The sequence below is a fragment of the Cetorhinus maximus genome, chromosome 21 (assembly GCF_964194155.1).
Source record: "Cetorhinus maximus chromosome 21, sCetMax3.hap1.1, whole genome shotgun sequence".
In the NCBI taxonomy this organism is placed as follows: Eukaryota; Metazoa; Chordata; class Chondrichthyes; order Lamniformes; family Cetorhinidae; genus Cetorhinus; species Cetorhinus maximus.
In genome coordinates, this window is record NC_135899.1 from 11,315,570 (window position 1) to 11,334,043 (window position 18,474).

Here is an 18,474-nt window from a genome sequence, read left to right on the forward strand (position 1 = left end):
TCCCACTTACCTTCCTTCTCCCCATATTCTCAATTATTGGGAATCATTTCGAAAACCCATTTAGACTGTCAGTTGCAATCTCCTTCCCACCCCTATTGCCCTGTTCTACTCGACTTTCCCGACCCCCAACAACTCCATTACTCTTAGCCCAACCATGAGGGTCCCGGTGAATCTGCCTAACTTCCCACCCACTCTCAATCCCGGCACATTAACTTCTGTATCAGTAAAGGTGAAATGACAATAATAGAGAACTTTACGTCCACGTCTTTTGCAACTGTGGCACACTAAGACTAGGACTACATTGGGCCTAATGCGACATTGGGGCCAGCACTTCACTGGGAACAGTGCTAGTGTCAGTGCTGGCCCGGATGATAGTCTCCCACTTCCGAATCTGAAGGATGTAGGCGCAAGTCCCGCCTCAGAGGCATAAGAACAAACATTCAAACTGACACTCCAGTGCAGTACCGAGGGAATGCTGCACTGTTGGAGATGCCGTCCTTTGGATGAGACATTAAACTGATTCTGCTCTCTCAGGTGGATGTAAAAGATCCTATGGCACTATTCTGAAGGAGAGCAGGGCGAATAACCTCCTGCTCTGCTGTACAATATTCCATTACTTTCTGGTCCTTTTCTGCTCACTAGTATCCACATCTACACACCCTTGCTCCAGGTACAGTTTGTGAATAAAAAAAGCCTTGTTCAGACCCAATCCCCTCAGCCCGTTTGACTCCACTCTCTCCAGATGGAGTTGGGTACAAGACAGCAAGAAAGAAACGGGAAACACAGACTTCAGGAGACGGATGGTGGATTCTCTGTCACGTGAGAGGCTGCTGCAGATCCGACAAAAAGTAACGAATAATGAATATAAGGCGCAGAATTTGAGTAAAATTGACACAAGAGAGATGAAGGCTTTCTGTTTGTAACAATCAGAATGGTCGCCCGAACTCCTTAAGGGAGAGGACTGGTCTGGATTTGACCCACGAAGATGGCCCCAAACCTTCGATCCTGCAATTGCCTGACATCTCACATTTTGTACGTTACAACCTCTCTGCTTCCTCCGTGTGTCTGAAGTCTTTGAAAGTTATTCAGACATTGGTACACTAATCAATTCTCTCAGGGCTTTTCCTGTAAAGTGCTTCTGCAAGGGACACATTCACAGTTTCCTCAATCAGCTAAGACCTGCATCTCCACTCAAACAACCCTTTACCCTAGCTCTGCAAAGATAACACATTTCCAGAATGCAGCTTTTGTCACATTCCCCAATACAATTGTTAACACATTTTCAGCGTGAGAAAAGTAGATCAACAAAAGACAGATTCTGAGCTCCGAGTTGAATCTTTAAGATGTAAGATTGAAATGAAATCCCAGGTCTCTCTGATCCTGCATCCGTTTTAACATTGTATCCTTTAGATTAATTTGCCTCTCCTCAGTCGTTCATCCAAAATGCATCACCTCATATTTCTCAGTATTTAAGTTATAGAAACATAGAAAATAGGAGCAGGAATAGGTCATTTGGTCCTTCGAACCTGCTCTGCCATTCAATATGATCATGGCTGATCCTCTATCTCAATGCCATACTCCCGCTCTCTCCCCATACCCCTTGATGCCTTTAGCATCTAGAAATATACCTATTTCCTTCTTAAGTATATTCAGTGACTTGGCCTCCACAGCCTACTGTGGGAGAGAATTTCACAGGTTCACCACCCTCTGAATGAAGAAGTTTCTCCTCATCTCAGTCCTAAATGGCCTGCCCCGTATCCTGAGACTGTGGCCCCTTGTTCTAGATTCGCCCCCGCCCCAGTCAGAGGAAACATCATCCCTGCATCCAGTCTGTCCATCCCTGTCAGAATTTTATATGTTTCAATGAGATCCTCTCTCATTCTTCTAAACTCCAGTGAATACAGGCCTAGTTGGCTCAATCTCTCCTCATTTGACAATCCTGCCATCCCAGGAATCAGTCTGGAGAGCCTTCGTTGCAGTCCCTCTATGGCAAGTATATCCTTTCCCAGGTGGGGAGACCAAAACTGCACTCAATACACCAAGCCTGTACAAGGCACTGTACAGCTGCAGTAAGATATCCTTGCTCCTGTACTCAAGTCTGCTCGCAATGAAGGCCAACATACTATTTACCTTCTTAACTGCTTGCTGCACCTGCATGTTTGTTTTCAGTGATCGGTGTACAAGGACACCCAGGTCCCTTTGTACATCAACATTTCCCAATCTATCACCATTTAAATAATACTCTGCCATTCTGTTTTTCCTACCAAAGTGGATAACTTCACACTTATCCACATTGTACTGCATCTGCTGTGTATTTGCCCACTCACTCAACCTGTTTAAATCGCCTTGAAGCCTCTTAATGCCCTCCTCACCACTCACATTCCCAACAAGTTTTGTGTCAACAGCAAACTTGGCAATATTACGTTTGGTTCCCTCATCCAAATTATTGACATATATTGTGAATATCTGGGGCCCAAGCACTGATCCCTGCAATACCCCACTAGTCACCGTCTGCCATTCCGAAAAATACCGAATTTATTCCTACTCTGTTTCCTGTCTGCTAACCAATTCTCAATCCATGCCAATATATTATCCCCAATCCCATGTGCTTTAATTTTACACACTAAGCTTTTATGTAGGACTTTATCAAAAGCTTCCTGAAAATCTAAATACACCACATCTACTGGTTCTCCTTATCTATTCTGCTAGTTATGTCCTCAAAAAACTCCAGTAGGTTTGTCAAACATGATTTACCTTTCATAAATCCATACTGATATTTTTCGAATCCCATTAATATTTTCTATGATAAAAGCAAAATTCTGCAGATGCTGGAAATCTGAAACAAAAACAAAAATACCTGGAAGAACTCAGCAGGTCTGACAGCATCTGCAGAGAAGAATACACTTAACGTTTTGAGTCCGAATGACTCTTCTTCAGAATTAAGGAAATATAGAAATGAGGTGAAATATAAGCTGGTTGAGGGGGGTGGGACAGGTAGAGCTGGATAGAGGGCCAGTGATAGGTGGAGGCAAAGAAGAAATTGAAAAGATGTCATAAAAGGTCAAAGGGGTGTTGACGGTGGTGATATTAGCTATAGAATGTGCTAATGGTGACAGTAAGGGTAGAATGCAGGACGAGCAAGTGACAGATGACCCTAGTGGGGGTGGGGTGGGGTGGGGGAAGGGATCGAAATGGGCTAAAAGGTGGAGATAAAATGATAGATCGAAATAAATTTAAAAATAGGTGGGAAAATAAAATTATATAAATTTGGAAAAAGGGGGATCAGAAAGAGGGTGGGGATGGAGGAGAGAGTTCATGATCTGAAGTTGTTGAACTCGATGTTAAGTCTGGAAGGCTGTAAAGTGCCTAGTAGGAAGATGAGGTGCTGTTCCTTATCACATCCTTTATAAGATTCCTGCATTTTCCCTGCCACTGATGTTAGGCTAATTGGTCTGTAATTGCCTGTTTTTTCCCTCCCTCCTTTTTTAAATAGTGTGGTTACATCCAGGACCCTCCAATCTGCTGGGACTGTTCCAGAATCGAAAGAATTTTGGAAGATGACAACCAATGCATCCATTATTTCCATGGTCACTGAAAAAGAATATCTTTCTTTTTTATTTCTTCAGTGAGAAAGAATATCTTTCTTTTTAAATATTCAGAGAAACTTTTACAGTCTGCTCTTATGTTCCTTGCAAGTTTACTCTCATACTTTATTTTTCCCCTTTTAATCAATCTCTTGATCCTCCTTTGCTGAATTCTAAACTGCTCCCAATCCTCAAGCTTGCTACTTTTCTAGCAACTGTGTGAGACTGCTCTTTGGATCTAATACTATCCTTAATTTCTTTTATTAGCTATGGTTGGCCCACTTTTCCTGTTCTTTTTAGAAAGGAACATATAACTGCTACAATGCATACATTCATTCCTTAAATATTAGCCATTGCCTATCCATTGTCATGCCTTTTAATGAAGTTCCCCAATCTATTTTAGCCAACCCATGCCTCATACCTGCATAGTTTCCTTTGTTTAGATTTAGGAACCTAGTTTTGGATTGGACTACTTCACTTTCCAATCTAAGAAAGGGTTCTATCATGTTATGTTCACTGTTCCCTAATAGACCCCACACAACAAGATTATTAATTAATCCCTACTCATTGCACAAAACCAAATCTAGGATAGCCTGTTCCCTCATTGGTTCCTCGACACAATGGTCTAAAAAACCATCTAGTACACACTTCAGGAATTAATCTGCCACAGTATTATTGCTAATTTGGTTTGCCCAGTCTATACATATATTAAAGTCACCCATGATTACTGTAGCACCCTTGTTACATGTATCTCTGATTTCCTGTTTAATGCCGTCCCCTACCTCATCACTACTGTTTGGAGGCCTATAGACAAGGTTTTCCCTCCCTTGTTGCTTCTTAGCTCCATCCAGACTGCTTATACATCTAGATTTTCTGAGCAATATCCTCTCTCACTATTGCACTGATTTCACCCTTAACCAGCCATGCCACAAATGAATTTGTCCTTTTCCTTTTAGCCTGTTATTCCTAAATATTGAGTACCCTTGGATATTGAGATCCCAGCCTTGGCCACCCTGCAGCCATGTCTCCGTAATCGCAATCATATCGTACCCGTTTACATCTATTTGCGCTGTTAATTTGTCTACCTTATTGGGAATGCTCCATGTATTCAGATACAATGCCTTTAGACTTGTCTTTTTAATTTTTTTGTGCTATGGCCCTATTTGCTGCTAGCCCTTGTTTCCTCTGCCTTCCAGTTCTGCTTTCTATTTTTCTGCCTTTCATTCCTGTCTTTCTTTCCCTCGCTGTGTCTCCCCTCTCAGGTTTCCATCTCCCTGCCAGTCGAGTTTAAACCCTCCCCCACAGTGCCAGCGAATACTCCTGTGAGGATATTGGTCCTGGTCCTGCCGGTGTGCAACCCGTCCAGTTTGTACAGGTCCCATCTTTCCCAGAATCAGTCCCAATGCCTCAGCAATCGAAATCCCCCCCCCACCACCACACCATCTCTCCATCCACACATGTATCTGGTCTGTCCTCCTATTCCTGAACTCACTAGCTCGTGGCACTGGGAGTAATCCTGGGATCACTACCTTTGAGGTCCTGCTTTTCAATTTATTTCCTAACTCCCTATATTCTGCTTTCAGGACCTCATGATTAGTGTGGTACATGGCTGCCTGAAATCCTACCTCCCTCTGCCCCACTCCACCCGACCGATTTCTGCCAGCTTTGCCCATTGGACTGCATGCTGTGCTCTCAGCTCAGGCACAGGCATTCCCCTAACCCACACTGTAAGGCTGCACTGTTAGCTTGAACCATGGGGGAGGCCAAACCAGGACAATGACATTGCAAGGGGCTGTGAGTGCTTCCACCAGTGACTGCTCCATGGCTAGCTTTAGCCAGGAGATTGTACAATCTGCTCAGTTGCCCAACTGTTCTGCCATCCATTAAAATGCTCATTACTTTGCAGTCTGTGCCCCACGGATGAAAAGCTCTGGAGCACTTGGTGGCATTTTGATGCCTCTGTGTTGCTTGAGTGGACAGAGAAGCTAGAGGCTCCAAGCATATCAATGTGGCTGCGTTTGAACTGTCTCAGCTGCAGAGGAATGGTCACTTCAAACAAGGTTTCCCTAATGTGTGGTCACGTCCAATATCCACCCCTCCCACCCCACACGTGCTTGTGCACTACCTTCAACCGCAGGGTACCCCTTGCCCTCCCCCACAAAATGCCTCAACTGCAGGGCAGCCCTTGCAACCCCACCCAACATGCCTCAACTGCGGGGAAGCCCTTGGCCACCCCCCCTTTCAAACCCGGGTGCCCAGAGCATTACCCTGGGTCTCTGGAATACTAGACCAATGACAATGTCACTATGCCACCACCTCCCTGTTTCAACTTGTTGAGTGCATCATTCAGGGCCTTCACTGGCTGGAATGTTACACCTACGTTGGGCGTGATGGAGGGTGTGAGCATGAGGTGTTGTCATAGTGGCTTTGTGACTGGATTGGTATTCCAGAGACCCAGGGTAATGCTTGAGGGACCTGAGCTCAAATCCCACCATGGCAGGTGGTGAAATTTGAATTCAATTAAAACCTGGAATTAAAAATCTGACGATGACCCTGAAACCAGTGCCGATTGTTGCAAAAACCCATCCGGTTCACTAATGTCCTTTAGGGAAGGAAATTTGCTGTCCTTACCTGGTCTGGACCACATGTGACTCTGGACTCACCAGCAATGTAGCTGATTCTTAAATGCCTCCTGAACAAGGTTCACATCCCATGAGTGAGTAATAAAAAGCAGACAATATAGTGACGAGGCCAGAAATCAGTTTTATGCCGTTGTGAAACCAATTTGCGATCGTCTGCTCTGCCCGTCAAAGGCATTTCCCAAGCATATCAATGTGGCTGCGTTTTAATTTCAATGCATTTGCATTTAATTATAAGTCCTGCCCGCCGGAATCATCCCCCGCAATGTCGAATTAACCTCTCATAGAAATGAGGAGCAGGAGTAGGCCATTCGGCCCTTCGAGCCTGCTCCGCCATTCATTATGATCATGGCTGATCATCCAACTCAATAGCCTACTCACGCTTTCTCCCCACACCCCTTTTGCCCCAAGAGCTATATCTAACTCCTTCTTGAAAACATACAATATTTTGGCATCAACTACATTCTGTGGTAATGAATTCCACAGGCTCACCACTCCTGGATGAAGAAATTTCTCCTCATCTCAGTCCTAAATGGTCTATCCCATATCCTCAGACTGTGACCCCTGGTTCTGGACTCCCCCACCATCGGGAACATCCTTCCTGAATCCACCCTATCCAGTCCTGTTAGAATTATATAGGTTTCTATGAGATCCCCCCTCGTTCTTCTGAACTCTAGCAAATATAATCGTAATGGACTCAATCTCTCCTCATATGTCAGTCCCGCCATCCCAGGAATCAGTCGTGTAAACCTTCGCTGCACTCCCTCTATAGCAAGTACATCCTTCCTCAGATAAGGAGACCAAAACTGCACACAATATTCCAGGTGTGGTCTCACCAAGGCCCTGTATAATTGCAGCAAGACATCCCTGTTCCTGTACTCAAATCCTCTGGCTATGAAGGCCAACATACCGTTTGCCTTCTTTACCGCCTGCTGCACCTGCATGCTTACCTTCAGCGATTGGTGTACAAGGACACCCAAGTCTTATTGCAGATTCCCCTCTCTCAATTTATAGCCATTCAGATAATAATCTGCCTTTCTGTTTTTGCTACCAAAATGGATAACCTCACATTTATCCACATTATACTGCATCTGCCATGCATTTGCCCACTCACTCAGCTTGTCCAAATCACATTGAAGCATCTCTGCATCCTCCTTACAGCTCACCCTCCCACCCAGCTTTGTGTCATCTGCAAATTTGGAGATATTACATTTAATTCCCTCATCTAAATTATTAATATATATTGTGAATAACTGGGGTCCCAGCACTGATCCCTGCGGTACCCCACTAGTCACTGCCTGCCATTTGGAAAAAGACCTGTTTATTCCTACTCTTTGTTTTCTATCCATCTCAATACACTACCCCAATCCGATGCGCTTTAATTTTACACGCCAATCTCTTATGTGGAACTTTATCGAAAACCTTCTGAAAGTCCAAATAAACCACATCCACTGGCTCCCCCTCATCAAATCTACTAGCTACGTCCTCGAAAAATTCCAGTAAATTTGTCAAGCATGATTTCCCTTTTATAAATTCATGCTGACTCTATCCGATTCTGCCGCTGTTTTCCACGTGCTCAGCTATTAAATCTATTATAATGGACTCTAGAATTTTCCCCACTACCGACGTCAGGCTGACTGGTCTATAATTCCCTGTTTTCTCTCTGCCTCCATTTTTAAATAGTGGGGCTACATTAGCTACCCTCCAATCTGTAGGAACTGTTCCAAAGTCTATAGAATCTCGGAAGATGACCACCAATGCATCCACTACTTCTAGGGCCACTTCCTTAAGTACTCTGGGATGTAGATTATCAGGCCCCGGGGATTTATCGGCCTTCAATCCCATCAATTTCCCCAACACCATTTCCCTACTAGTACTGATTTCTTTCAGTTCCTCCCTCTAAACCCTGTGTTCACCAACATTTCTGGTATGTTATTTGTGTCCTCCTTTGTGAAGACAGAACCAAAGTATGTATTTAGTTGGTCAGTCATTTCTTTGTTCCCCATTGTAAATTCCCCTGTTTCTGACTGTAAAGGACCGACATTTGTCTTCACCAAACTTTTTCTCTTCGCATACCTATAGAAACTTTTACAGTCAGTTTTTATGTTCCCTGCAAGCTCACTCTCGTACTCTATTTTCCCCTTCTTAATCAATCCCTCGGTCCTCCTTTGCTGAATTCTGAACTGCTCCCAATCCTCAGGTCTGTTGTTTTTTCTGGCCAATTTGTATGCCTCTTCCTGGCATCTAATACTATCTCTAAATTCCCTTGTAAGCCATGGTTTGGCCACCTTTCCTGTTTTACTTTTGCGCCAGACAGGAATAAACAATTGTTGCAGTTCACCCATGTGCTCTTTGAATGTTTGCCATTGCCCATCCATTGTCATCCCTTTAAGTAACGTTTCCCAATCCATCATAGCCAACTTGCACCTCATACCATCGTAGTTTCCTTTATTAAGATTCAGGACCCAAGTCTCAGAATCAACTACATCGCTCTCCATCTTGATGAAGAATTCTATCATATTATGGTCGCTCATCCCCAAGGGGCCTCGCACAACTAGATTGCCAATTATTCCTTTCTCATTACACAATACCCAGTCGAGGATGGCCTCAATGTTGGTTCCTCAATGTATTGGTCTGGAAAAACATCCCATCGGCGTGACGTCAGAATGGCTGATTCACAACAGCATTTAAAAGGCGGGCACCTGGTGAGCTGAACGTTGAGGGGAGCTCGGAGGTGAGTGCACACTAATGTTGCGCAGCGCTTACAAGGGACGCCTGTCCGAGTTCAAGGAAGAGACGCTGTGCATTTAGGCGAGGGCACAGGCAAGCCGCTTTTTCCTGGCTGGCCATCAGTGTGGTGCTGGGGCAAGTGCTGCAATGCGGTTGGGGCGAGGGGCAGTAGGGCAAGGAAGCATGGTCTGATGGTCTTGCGCAAGCAGATACGGGAGTGGGGTGGGGTGGCCATGCACCTTGTATTTGCTGAACATTCTTCTGCAGCTGAGACAATTCAGGTAGAGCCACATTAATGTGCTTGGGGTCGGGCCTCTAGCTTATCTGCCCGCCCAAGCAAAACAGAGGCATGAAAGTGCCCCCAAATTCTCCTGAACGTTTCGCCCCTCAGACACACTGTAAATTAGTGAGCGTTTTAGGACACTGCAGAACCACCGGAGGACTGGACAAGTTGTATAACCTCCTTGCGAAAGCTGGCCACAGAGCAGTCACTGGTGGAGGTGCTCACAGCCTCTTGCAATGTCTTCATCCAGGTTTGGACCAGTCTCCCCCATGGTTCAAGCTAACAGTGCAGCCTTACAGCGTGGGTTAGGAGAATGCCTGCGCCTGAGCTGAGAGCACAGTATGCAGTCCAATGGGCAAAGCTGCTGCCTATCAGCCAGGTGGAGTGGGGCGGAGTTGGCCGGGCACTCTAAACTCTGGCCATCCAAGTGGTAGCTATTACTCTCCAGATGGGTTAAGGGGCCTACAGATTTAACCAAGAGAGTTTCTTAGTACACCCATGCTAACCCACGTGTCTCTCTCTTTCCTGCAGGAGGAGTACATCAGGAGCACTGAGACTGCTGACCTTAATGCATGCCCCAGGGCTTACAGGAAGTGGAGGCGAAGGAGGAGAGAGCGATGCAGGCACCTGGCTGGACAGAGAGAGGAGCAGAACCCTCAAGAAGAAGGGGCAGCTGGGGGTCCTGCACACGCCGCTGAAGAACCACAGCGAGCTGTGCCGGGTCAGTGCCTTGATAGACCCAGGGTCTACAGATGCCGCTTGTCATTCCTGCAGATGACTGAGAACCAGTGTCACCAAAGACTGCATATGTCCAGGGAACTTGTTGGCCACATATGCCAAGTGCTGCAGGACTTTGCGCCACGGGGACTTGGAGGGCATCCGCTCCCAGTGGCCATGTAAGTGACCGTGGCGCTCAATTTTTGCGCCAGTGGCTCCTTCCAGGGCTCCGCAGGTGACCTCTGCGGGATCTTGCCAGCCTCCACACAAATCTGCATCCAGGAGGTCACTGACAGCATATTTACCAAGGCACTCAACGTTGTGCATTTCACCTGGGATCAGGCAAGGCAGCAAGCAAGAGCGCTGGGATTTGCACAGATCTCTGGTTTTCCACAGGTGCAGAGTGCCATTGACTGCACTAACATGGCGCTTAGATCTCCACGGCAGCAAGCAGCCAACTACATCAATCGCAAGGGCTTCCACTTGCTGAATGTTCAGCTGGTTTGCGATCACAGAAAACGCATCCCGCAGGTTTGCACACGATTCCTTGGGAGTGTCCACGACTCCTACATTCTCAGTAGGTCTCAGATCCCTGACGTCTTCCGTGGTTCACAGAGGCTACACAGTTGGCCCCTCGGGGCAAGGGTTACCCACTGAGGACGTGGCTGGTGACAGCCTTGCGGCAGCCTCAGACTGCAGCAGAGAGAAGGTACAATGGGGCTCGTGCTGCAACCCGCACCTTGGTGGAGCAAACCGTCGGGATGCTGAAATTGAGGTTCCGGTGCCTGGATCGGTCTGGTGGAGCCCTGCAATACAGTCCACAGAGAGTCTCACACACACCATTGTCGTCCCTGCTGCACCCTTCACAACCTGGCACAGCAGCGGGGACAGGAGCTGCCTGAGGAGGAGATGGAGGAGCATCATGCCTCCTCCGATGAGAAGGACGTCAACAGGGATGAGGGCGATGAGGTTCTCGGTGGCGAGGATGATGGCGACGAGGCCATCATGTTGTCCAGACGAGGTGGGTGTGCTTGGGAGGCCCTCATAGCTGCAAGGTTCGTGGACGATGATGACAACATGCAGGGAGTACACTCCATTGGTCCTCATATTGTACCTGTGAATGTTTGACCCTGTCTGGCTGATGGCAGCGCACATACACTCTGTGATAAGGCTCCAGTTATGGAGATGCAGCAGATGTCCATAGTCCCTCCATTCTAGGAGAATGATGATGACATGCAGTGGGGACACTCCATACATAGCTTATCTGAATGTCTGACTCCTATCTGGCTGATGGCAGATCACTTGCGCTTTGTGAACAGGGTCATATCATGGAGACGCAGCGGGGAAACTTTAACTTCTCCTGATCCTATGGCATCCGGCGTGTGCTGAACCCTTCAGGACCACACTGTCACTGGTCACAGATACTGAAGAGATGGGGGCCAGCCCCACCTCAAAGGCGCTGAGAGCACACAGCGAGAATGACGGAACTCTGTGCCGCCAGGCCAAGATATTCTGGCAGCAATGATAAGCCCCATCGAGCTGCAGGCATGACTGATGTGTCCAGTGACAGTGAAGGAGCGTCAGTGTGTTGGGAAGGTTGCACAAAGCACAGGAGTGGGGCTCTGGACTGAGACAACCTGCCTTTATCTTGTGCAGGAACCAAGCTTTCACTTCTGACTGACACGAACACCGTTCATCAGAAGAAGGAGCCATAGACGGGGTGACATCGTTGGGAGTTTATTTACAATAGTCAACATTATTGTCATGACCGCGAATCATAGCTCTGAATTACTTACAGACATATTGAACTTTTAAGTAAGACATGTGTTTTAGTTTAAACTGAAACAGCTTGTGCTGAGGGATAGGAATCCTACTGTTCCCCTTGAAGACTCCACTAGCTCAGACTTAAGGTCTGAGGCAACCTGGTTTGCATGTTTAATCCCTAAGCTCGATGAAGCAGAGGGGGAAGCTTCTTCATGTCTTTTGAGCGGTAAACTTTCATGGAAAGCTCATGAGGTTTGCTCCCTCTTGCCTGAGGAAAGTGCCACTGACTATGAGGCAGCAAAAAAAGGCTATTTTATGTGCGTACCAGTTAGTGACAGACGTGTACCACCAGAAATTCCATACCCTCAGGTAATGACCTGACCAGACGTACCTGAAATTTGAAAGGCTTAAGCTACTTGCTTTTGACCAGCAGGTGTGGGCACTTAAACCAGTGGCAAAAACCTCGAGGAAATAATTCTCCTTGAGGAGCTTACCCTTCCCAATAACAACACACCGGGAGGAACAGAGGGTAACAGGGACCAGGCGGGCAGCCACACTGGCCGATGATTATGAGCTGATCCACAAACCCTTGTCCCAGAAGAGACCCTCCCCCAGTCACCCCCAACCAACTGAAATGGATAGAGTTGGAGAGAGTGATAGAAAACTGAGCACCCATGGGAGAGAGGGAAATTTTGGGGGCCCTCCTCAGGACAGAAAGGGCAGTGCTGAGATGAAAAATGAGGCCAAGAAGCCTGTGTGTTTTAACTGTCGAAAGGGCATCTCTGGGCCAGCTGCTGGAGGTGACGGGGGAAACCAGTGGGATCTATCGGGTCCCGTAACCTCCGTGCAGAGGATGGGAATCAGCCAGAGCGCATAGCAGATCAGGCTCTGACTGCAGCTGAGAATCCCTGTGGAGGCACTTACGAGAGTGCGGATGAGGTTAAATAACTCCCCAAGGGTTACAAGGATTTTGTGCCTGAAGGAAGGGTGGCCACATTCCTCCAGGATGAGGCAAGTAAGCCTGTAGTGATACTGAGGGATATAGAGGCCAGCCAAACTCTACTGCTGGGAAAAGGCATGACCCTCCCACCAGAGAGTGCAGAAAGTGCCAAGGTGTTGGTAAAGGGGATTGAAGGAGGGTACATGCCCATCTCCTTATACCGGGTGCATCTGGAGCGCAACCTTGCATCAGAACCAATGACCGTGGAAGTCGTCCCCAGTTTGCCTGGGCGGGGTCAACCTGCTCCTTGGCAATGACCTGGCAGGATTGAAGGTAGTAGCATCCCAAGTGGTCTCCAAGAAGCCCACTGAGATCAGGGAGACAGAACAGTTGCAAGAGAAAGTGTCTGGCATTTTCCCTGACCATTTGATAATGTGGTCAATGACCAGACCAGCTCCGTCAGCGGAGGCTGAAGTGGACCTGCAGACAGAAAACCTGGTTATCTAAAATCTTTCTCAGGAGCCTAGAAGACCCTAAGGAGGTAATGAATAGATCTTGGTAGCGGCTCAGCAAGCTGACCCACTGTTAAAAACGTTAGCTCAGACTGCACGCACTGAAGCTGAGGCAGAAGCGGTCCCTGAATGCTACAACATTGAAAATGAGGCGCTGATGAAGAAATGGAGACCCCCCCTCCCTCACGGACTTGTAAGCGAGGATTGGACAGTGATCCACCGGGTAGTGGTGCCGCTGAGGTACTGTAAGGAAACGTTGTGGCCAACTCATGAAATTCCGATGGCTAGACATGTTCACACACGCAAAACCCAAGCCCACATCAGCCAGCATTTATAATGGCCGCACCGCCACAGGGATGTGGTAAGGTCTTGCAGCCTGCCGGGTTGTGGGAAAGGCCGGGCCTTCAATAAAACCTGAACCGGTGATTCCTGTGCCTGCTTTTGGGGATCTGTTCAGCAAGGTGTTAGCGGACAGCGTGGGGCCTCTGCACAAAACAAAAAGGGGCCATGGGTATATCCTTACCACCATGGATGTGGCTACCCGCTTCCCAGAGGCTGTTCCCCTGAGAACCATATCTGCCAAAACAGTGGGTGGGGGAATTGACCCAATTCTTTACCAGGTATGGTCTCCCCACCAAGATCCAGTCGGATCAGGGCTCAAAATTCATGTCCAAAATATTCCAGGAAGTCATGGCTAACCTGGGTGTGACCCAGCTGAAGAACTCAGTGTTGTAGCTGTTCCAGTATAGCGACAACACTGGCATCTACCCGGTTTTGTGGAAAATTGCCCAGGTATGTCCTGTACACAAAATGCAGGACAGATCCAACCCGGTCAGTTACCGCCCCATCAGTCTACTCTCGATCATCAATAAAGTAATGGAAGGGGTCACCAACAGTGCTATCAAGCGGCACTTGTTTAGTAATAAGCTGCTCACTGGCGCCCAGTTTGGGTTCCGCCAGGGCCACTCAGCTCCGGACCTCATTACAGCCTTGGTTCAAACATGGACAAAAGAGCTGAACTCCCGAGGTGAGATGAGAGTGACTGCCCTTGACATTAAGGCCGCATTTGACCAAGTGTGGTATCAAGGAGCCCTAGCAAAACTGGAGTCAATGGGAATCAGGGGGAAAACTCTCCACTGGTTGGAGTCATACCGAGCACAAAGGAAGATGGTTCTGGTTGTTGGAGGCCAATCATCGCAACTCCAAGGCATCACTGCAGGAGTTCCTCAGGGTAATGTTCTCAGCCCAACCATCTTCAGCTGCTTCATCAATGACCTTCCTTCCATCATATGGTCAGAAGTGGGGATGTTCACTGTTGATTGCACAATGTTCAGCACCATTCGCGACTCCTCAGATACTGAAGCAGTTCATGTCCAGATGCAGCAAGACCTGGACAATATCCAGGCTTGGGCTGACAAGTGGCAAGTAACATTCGCGCCACACAAGTGCCAGGCATTGACCATCTCCAACAAGAGAGAATCTAATAATCACCCCTTGAGGTTCAATGGCATTACTATCACTGAATCCCCCACTTTTAACATCCTCGGGGTTACCATTGACCAGAAACAGAACTGGATTAGCCATATAAATACGGTGGCTACAAGAGCAAGTCAGACGTTAGAAATCCTATGATAAAAACAAAAAGCTAAAAGCTACTGCGGATGCTGGAAATCCAAAACAAAAACAGAATTACCTGGAAAAACCCAGCAGGTCTGGCAGCATCGGCGGAGAAGAAATCAGTTAACGTTTCGAGCCTTCATGGCCCTTCGGCAGAACTGAAGCATAGTTAGAAGAAGGGAGAAATATAAACTGGTTTAAGGTGGTGGGGTTGGGGGGGGTGGGGGGGTGCGCGGGTAGAGTGGGACGTTAAGGGTGTGGTGATTGTGGAGATGAGCAGATAATCAAAAGATGTCACAGACAAAAGGGTCAAAGAGTTGTTGAAGGTGGTGATATTGTCTAAGAAAAATGCTAATTAAGAATGGAAGACAGGATATTCAAAGTACAGCTCTAGTGGGGGTGGGGTGGACAGACTAACAAGGTTTTAGTTTTAGATTTAAAAATAATGGAAATAGGTGGGGAAAGAAGAATCTATATAAATTATTGAAAAAAAAGTGGGGGGGGGGGGGGGGGTGTGCCGGAGAAACGGGGTGGGGATGGGGGGAGGGGGAGTTTAAGATCTAAAGTTGTTGAATTCAATATTCAGCCCGGAAGGCTGTAAAGTGCCTAGTCGGAAGATGAGGTGCTGTTCCTCCAGTTTGCGTTGGGCTTCACTGGAACAATGCAGCAAGCCAAGGACAGACATGTGGGCAAGAGAACAGGGTGGAGTGTTAAAATGGCAAGCGACAGGGAGGTTTGGGTCTTTCTTGTGGACAGACCGCAGGTGTTCCGCAAAACGGTCGCCCAGTTTGCGTTTGGTCTCTCCAATGTAGAGGAGACCGCATTGGGAGCAACGAATGCAGTAGACTAAGTTAGGGGAAATGCAAGTGAAATGCTGCTTCACTTGAAAGGAGTGTTTGGGCCCTTGGACGGTGAGGAGAGAGGAAGTGACGGGGCAGGTGTTGCATCTTTTGCGTGGGCATGGGGAGGTGCCATAAGTGGGGGTTGAGGAGTAGGGAGTGATGGAGGAGTGGACCAGGGTGTCCCGGAGGGAACGATCCCTACGGAATGCCATCGGGGGGGTGAAGGGAAGATGTGTTTGGTGGTGGCATCATGCTGGAGTTGGCGGAAATGGCGGAGGATGATCCTTTGAATGCGGAGGCTGGTGGGGTGATAAGTGAGGACAAGGGGGACCCTATCATGTTTCTGGGAAGGAGGAGAAGGCGTGAGGGAGGATGCGCGGGATATGGGCCGGACACGGTTGAGGGCCCTGTCAACGACCGTGGATGGAAAACCTTGGTTAAGGAAGAAGGAGGACATGTCAGAGGAGCTGTTTTTGAAGGTAGCGTCATCAGAACAGATGCGACGAAGGCGAAGGAACTGAGAGAATGGGATGGAGTCTTTACAAGAAGCGGGGTGTAAGGAGCTGTAGTCGAGGTAGCTGTGGGAGTCGGTAGGCTTGTAATGGATATTGGTGGACAGTCTATCATCAGAAATTGAGACAGAGAGGTCAAGGAAGGGAAGAGAAGTGTCAGAGATGGACCATGTGAAGATGATGGAGGGGTGGAGATTGGAAGCAAAATTAATAAATTTTTCCAGGTCCCGACGAGAGCACGAAGCAGCACCGAAGTAATCATCGATGTACCGGAGAAAGAGTTGTGGGAGGGGGCTGGAGTAGGACTGGAACAAGGAATGTTCCACATACCCCATAAAGAGACAGGTATAGCTGGGGCCCATGCGGGTACCCATAGCCACACCTTTTATTTGGAGGAAGTGAGAGGAGTTAAAGGAGAAATTGTTCAGTGTGAGAACAAGTTCAGCCAGACGGAGGAGAGTAGTGGTGGATGGGGATTGTTGGGGCCTCTGTTCAAGGAAGAAGCTAAGGGCCCTCAGACCATCCTGGTGGGGGATGGAGGTGTAGAGGGATTGGACATCCATGGTGAAGAGGAAGCGGTTGGGGCCAGGGAACTGGAAATTGTTGATGTGACGTAAGGTGTCAGAGGAATCACGGATGTAGGTGGGAAGGGACTGGACAAGGGGAGAGAGAAGGGAGTCAAGATAACGAGAAATGAGTTCCGTGGGGCAGGAACAGGCTGACACGATCGGTCTGCCGGGACAGTCCTGTTTGTGGATTTTGGGTAGGAGGTAGAAGCGGGCCGTCCGAGGTTGGGCGACTATCAAGTTGGAAGCTGTGGGAGGAAGATCTCCAGAGGAGATGAGGTCAGTGACAGTCCTGGAAACAATGGCTTGATGTTCTGTGGTGGGGTCATGGTCTGCCAAAGGGCCGTGAAGGCTTGAAACGTTAACTGATTTCTTGTCCGCCGATGCTGCCAGACCTGCTGGGTTTTTCCAGGTAATTCTGTTTTTGTGTTAGAAATCCTATGATGAGTAACTCACCTCCTGACTCCCCAAAGCCTGTCCACCATCTACATGCCACAAGTCAGGATGTGATGGAATACTCCCCACTTGCCTGGATGAGCACAGCTCTCACAACACTCAAGAAGCTTAACACCATCCAGGACAAAGCAGCCTGCTTGATTGGCACATCCACAAACATTCACTCCCTCCACCACTAACGCGTAGTAGCAGCAGTGTGCACCATTTACAAGTTGCACTACAGAAACTCACCAAGGCTCCTTAGACAACACCTTCCAAACCCACAGCCACTATCATCTAGAAAGACAAGGGCAACAGATAGATGGGAACACCACCACCTGGAAGTTCCCTTCCAAGCCACTCACCATCCTGATTTGGAAATATATCACCGTTCCATCACTGTCACTGGGTCAAAATCCTGGAACTCCCTCCCTAACAGCACTGTGGGTGTACCTACATCATACGGACTGCAGCAGTTCAAGAAAGCAGCTCACCACCACCTCTTCAAGGACAATTAGGGGTGGGGCCACATCCCATGAATGAATTAAAAAAACACACTTTGCTGGGGCCTAGATCTAGATTGCGTTCACAATCTGGTAGTCACTGCATGGACATGTGTCTGCAACATGTTCAACCGAGCTCCCCAAAACTCGGAGGACCGCTGGGGAAGAGGCATCTGTGAGGCCCAAGTCAGATGACAAGCCTTTGGATTCGGTCTTACAACCTATCTTGCAGACTAAGCAGAAGGCGAGGGAACATCATGCAGAGCTGTTGGAAGCCCTCAACAGAGTGTCACGCCAGTCAGAGGAGTGTGTCGCCTGCTCTCTGATGAAGTGGTGCCCACATGTGCGTCTATGGAGATCTCCATGAAGAGGATGACGGGTACCATGGAGATCCTTGTCCAGCCTCAGAGGTGCGTGTACACCTGCACTCCATCGCAGTAGCGATGGGTGAGTTCCCGCAGTGGCAACACAAGAGGGAAACGAGGCACCTCGACGTACCTCCAGGTGCTCCTTCTCCTCAAGGAGTCAGGTCGGGGCCCTTGGGCACCCAAAAGAGGTGGAGCAGCAGCTGGACACCCCTGGGTCATCCACTGAGGAATCTCAGAGGCTGTCTGCTCCCTCCGAATCCCCCCTTTGCCTGTGACCCCCTCAACCTCATCCTCTCTCACCACAAAGGGAGCAGCTGGCCCACAGGAGGGCAGCCAAAGCAATCCCGGACTCCCAAGGCCTCCAGCCCCCAGAGGGCGCACACTGAAGTCATCAGAGGTAACAGGGCCAACCATTGCACAGGCTGCCTCCACCCTTGCTGTGGATGTCAGGGCAGCACCTAG